The sequence below is a fragment of the Portunus trituberculatus genome, chromosome 43 (assembly GCF_017591435.1).
Source record: "Portunus trituberculatus isolate SZX2019 chromosome 43, ASM1759143v1, whole genome shotgun sequence".
NCBI classification, from domain to species: Eukaryota; Metazoa; Arthropoda; class Malacostraca; order Decapoda; family Portunidae; genus Portunus; species Portunus trituberculatus.
Window position 1 is genome coordinate 23,216,690 of NC_059297.1, and position 5,000 is coordinate 23,221,689.

Consider the following 5,000-nt stretch of genomic DNA (forward strand, 5'->3'; position numbering starts at 1 on the left):
AGGGATTGAGGTAGGCGATGAATATGATGCAGTACGCAGAAAGAAAGTGACAGACGTTGATGGAAGAGGAACTTCAAAGACGGAGACGAAGCAACGTTGCAAGTGAAGAGGAGATTTGCACCTGAAGATGACTCAGAAGGCGTTCGGTGTGAGCAGAGTGAAAGTAAGTACACAAATTCGAATTCAAGCAGTGAAATTAAAATTACGGAGATATTTATTGAAAAAAACAATTGCAATGAAAAAAAAAAAAAAAAAAAAAAAAAAAGCCCATTTCCTCGAGACGCGAGTATCAAGTCAGCAGTGTAGCCAATGAAGGCAGCACATCGACCACGTGTTGACTTGAGTTGACGTGGTCATGTTACAGAAAAGCCAGATTTAATTATACCAACTTTTTTTCCTTGACTAATATATGATGCCACACAGTTTTGGTACATCGTTTTCTGTTGGTGTTGTTCAGAGTGATACCACTGAAGAAAATGAAGTGTGGGAAACATTTTCTGACGTCACACTTGAATCTTTGTGTCGTCACAGGTCAATATTGTCTTTCGTTACTGTTGTCAGTCGTAACTATAGTAATATTATAATGGTGATGGTGATGCAGTTTGTAACAATGATGCCAATAATAATAATAATAATAATAATAATAATAATAATAATAATAATAATAATAATAATAATAATAATAATAATAATAATAATAATAATAATAATAACAATAATAATAACGATAATGATATCACTAAAGAAAAAAACAAATTTCAAAGCAATAATAGTGCATAACCGTTATTATAAACGTAGCTTAAGACTAGATTATTATTATTATTATTATTATTATTATTATTATCATTACTTTTATCGTAATCACTATTACTATCTACGTTACTGCCATCGTCACCATCATCACCATCAGTACTAGTCAGCGTGATGAGCAGCGCCAGCGTCTTTAGCGTTGATCACCACAGTTATAATACGCATACTCTTCTCTTGACACGTCGAACAATAAACGAAGATGCATAACACTTCTAGTTCTCTCTATACTACATACGTTTTCTGCCTAATCTACTATCTATACCATTCCATGCATAATTTTTTTCCTGTTTCAAAACTCGTTATTTATACTACTACTACTACTACTACTACTACTACTCCTACTTATATTACTAAAGTATTTCATTCATTTACTTCACTTTTCCTTCCGCCATCCTATGCATTCTCAACATATCCATTTATAACAAAATTTTGTCCATTTTCTAGTCGCTATATTCTATTTTTCTCTATTTAGGTGTTCTATTGTATTCAAGTATCCTTTCTACACCTTGTTTCCTACTTTTACCTTCGTATTTGATTATTTCTTCACATTTCTTCTTGATCTTCATTATCAGAATCCTTTTATGACCTAATCTAATTATCCCGGTATTCAGTAACGCATTCAGGCCCCTCTACAGTACACACTACACCTATTTTCAACCTTTTTTACGTCTCAATTACCTCCCCCATTTAACCTCTTCACACATTCTTTTGATCTATTTAGGCTTCCTTTTTTTGCCTTACCTATTCATCCACTAATGCACACGAGCCTCCTCTACCATACCTCCTTCCGCCTTCTTTTTTAAGCTCTTTGGCCGCTGTGTATCTATGTACATAAGCCTGTATAAAAAAGATTCGATATAGGTAGCGGGTAGCGAGTAGGCACCATCAGGGCTGCTCCTAGTCAATCATCGCGGCCCTCATGAAGTGCGCACTGCAGCCTTAGAAACGAGTAAAAAGATCTTGCCCTTGCTCAGCGTAGAGAGTGGTGATCTTGTATTAGTGCTGCTGCTATTACTATTACTACTACTGCTACTGATGCTGCTAATACTGTTATTGCAAGTTTAGAGCGTATACATTACATACATACATACATCAAGCGAATCAACGAGCTCCTCCTCTTCTATCCTGGGCGTTGGATGTTTGGTAGCCGAACGCAGCGGAACTTTAGTGAAATCTCGATGAAATGTGATAATAAAGCAATGTCGAGGGTTCGGGTCGCCTCGTGATGCGTTCGTTCAGAAGTTGGGGGAAGATCCTTGGCTCGCTAATAGTAGTAGTACGGTACTCTGCACTTCTGTGTATGTACTACCTGGGTGTACGAAGATTGTTAGCATCGCCGGATGATAATGCCACTGGCCTTTAAATCTACCATTCAGTCGAATATACAATGATTGTAAGATGGAAAAGACACGTGTTAAGTGTTCTGCGTGTCTACAGTACAATTTGACAGCAACACGTTATGATTACACTTGCTCGTAGTGTGTTCAGCCTCAACCCAGAGGACGTACATTATAGTCACGGTCAACAGTTTGCTAACGTGTCGCACTCTTTTTCGGCCACCTTTACTTTTCCACGATCTTAAGTCCCCTGATCTGCTGGTAATCTTCCTAGCGACAACAGATAGCTTCTAAGGAGATCGCGGAGCTTAAGACTGAGAGGAAAACTATAAGCACCGTGGAATGGAGTACGGTTCGCATGTTACTTGACTTCCGACCGGGATGCAGCGCCGAGAACCGTACCATACCCCCGAAAAAAAAAGTATCGTTATATACCAAACACGACACAAAGGATGAAGATACAAAGAAAGTGTGTTGAAAAGTGCACCGTGTCTTGAAGCGTTTGTTTACCTGTACTATTCTGGCGGTGCTGCTGTGAAGGAAGCGTGACGAGATGGTTTCCCTTACCGCTGTGTTGTGTCGTGGTTATCGCAACATTACGAAGGTTAAAGAATAAGCAGTTAAATTAGAAAATATCAGTAATTATAACAATATTGATAAAAATAATAATCAGCAGGACAAAGGTACGTAAGCTATAACGATACAGTTTTATTTCTAGGGGAAGAGTTGATAGCATTTTTGACAACACCATCAATACCACTGTGACAGATCCCACCTCAGCATCACTTTCCGTTACTCGTGTCACCACCACATGTAACACCACCATTTACGTCACCACAACACATCATTACAAACACCACCACTACTATGCTGACACTATCCCCACCACCACCACTATACTAACAATAACATCACATCCGACGAACAATGCTCCTTACATTTCCACACATGTCATCATCATCGTCAGCACTATAAACCCACCAGTAACACCATCAATAGTAACAATAACTATCACTACCACAATAACCACACAATGACAACATTCACACAATAAAAGACACGGATGATAATATACACATGATCACCACACACACACACACACACACACACACACACACACACACACACACACACACACACACACACACACACTGCGCGCGCCACCTGGAGCTATCTTATATCTTTACCGCCTCTCGACCTCTCCAGTATACTCGTAATATCGACGCTAAACTATCTACTACTACTCCGCCTTTAGGAGTGAAGCTGCCGCCGCGCCACCATACGGACGGCCCGCAAACTAATCATGTAAACGATATTGAAAAACAAATGCATTACGGAGTTAAATTAATAGGAAAATTGCTCGTATATATTGAAAAAAAAGGAAAGAAATGTGCGAGTTAGAAAGTAAATGAATAGAAAAATGTATATGGAGGAAAATAAATCTGAGCCGAATAAATATCAGTATATAAGAAGAAAAGATACTAAACATTTCTAAATTGCGAAGAAAAAAAAATATGTTGCTTTTACGGTTTTCAATTTCATAAAAGAGCGGGTGAAAAACAAACCAATAAATTGAACGGATAAAACAAACAAAATCACAACTTTACTCTAGCAAACTATTCTCCAGAAAATAAAAACTAAAAAGAAAAAAAAGTTGGTGAGGTGAAATATTTCCTTTATGGGTGGTGTATTTCTTAAAAACAACAATATTTCACGGTTCTAAAAGTGGGTGTAAATCCGAGCCCTGTTAATGACGTCATAACCTTCACCGGGCAATTTCCAGAGCGGATATTTGCGAGCCACACCCACACACACCCTGAACATCTGGAGCACCGCCGCCACGCCCACCACAACACCACATGCTACACCGCGGTGGCTTTTATCCAATACCCATAACAGATTGACTCAATACTCATAACAAATTGACAAACACAATGCTCCTTTACACAACAACAGCAGCAACAACAACAACAACAAAAATTGTAATAATAATAATGAAAATGATAATAATAACGTCGAAAACATATCTTTCGTTCTTTTAATGAATCGGTCGGGCATATACTACTACACGCACACGCGCGCGCACACACACACACACACACACACACACACACACACACACACACACACACACAATGTCCTAGAGGCGTACGTAGAGGTGCCTAAGTAAACAAATAGAGGGTGTTGATAACTCGACTTACTTCTGTGACTTAGAGACCAGAAAATAAGTAAGCAAGAAAACAACGCCTACAGTAACTTTCAGTCATCGTAATAACCTACTACTACTACTACTACTACTACTACTACTACTACTACTACTACTACTACTACTACTACTACTACTACTACTACTACTACTACTACTACTGCTGCTGCTGCTACTACTACTACTACTACTACTACTACTACTACTACTCTGTTATTGATACTACTACTACTGCTGCTACTACTACTACTACTACTACTTCTGCTATTGCTACTTCTACTACTGCTACTGCTACTACCAAAGATTTACTAATGATGTTTGTCAAATTCATTATGTATTGAAAAAAATATAAAACCACGTAGTCTCTTAGTGAAGTCCAAATAAAAGAATAAACTATGACACAAGTTCTATTATTGAGTACAAGTGCGTTTAATTTTTCGAACCCTTTACTTTTCTTTTTTTTTTTTTTAGTGATGTTCTAGTTATTGTTCCTGTTGATTGAGGAAATTGCTCTCTCTAAAGGAATGAGTGTGTGTGTGTGTGTGTGTGTGTGTGTGTGTGTGTGTGTGTGTGTGTGTGTGTGTGTGTGTGTGTGTGTGTGTGTGTGTGTGTGTGTGTGTGTGTGTGTGTGTGTGTGTGTTTCCCAC

General features: G+C 38.3%; 2 protein-coding genes across 8 annotated transcripts in view; one reads left to right on the forward strand and one right to left on the reverse strand.

The window, feature by feature from the left end:
• The window catches only part of LOC123518310 (glutamate-gated chloride channel-like), a 51,747-nt gene extending 46,995 nt beyond the window's left edge, over positions 1 to 4,752 (forward strand). For all 7 annotated transcript variants that reach the window (XM_045279053.1, XM_045279056.1, XM_045279058.1 and 4 more), the window contains one exon: positions 1 to 4,752. This exon is cut by the window's left edge and continues 326 nt beyond it. The gene's annotated coding sequence lies outside the window, so the exon portion shown is untranslated.
• LOC123518312 overlaps positions 1 to 5,000 on the reverse strand; it is a 301,357-nt gene that overhangs the window by 114,834 nt on the left and 181,523 nt on the right. The window lies entirely within an intron of this gene.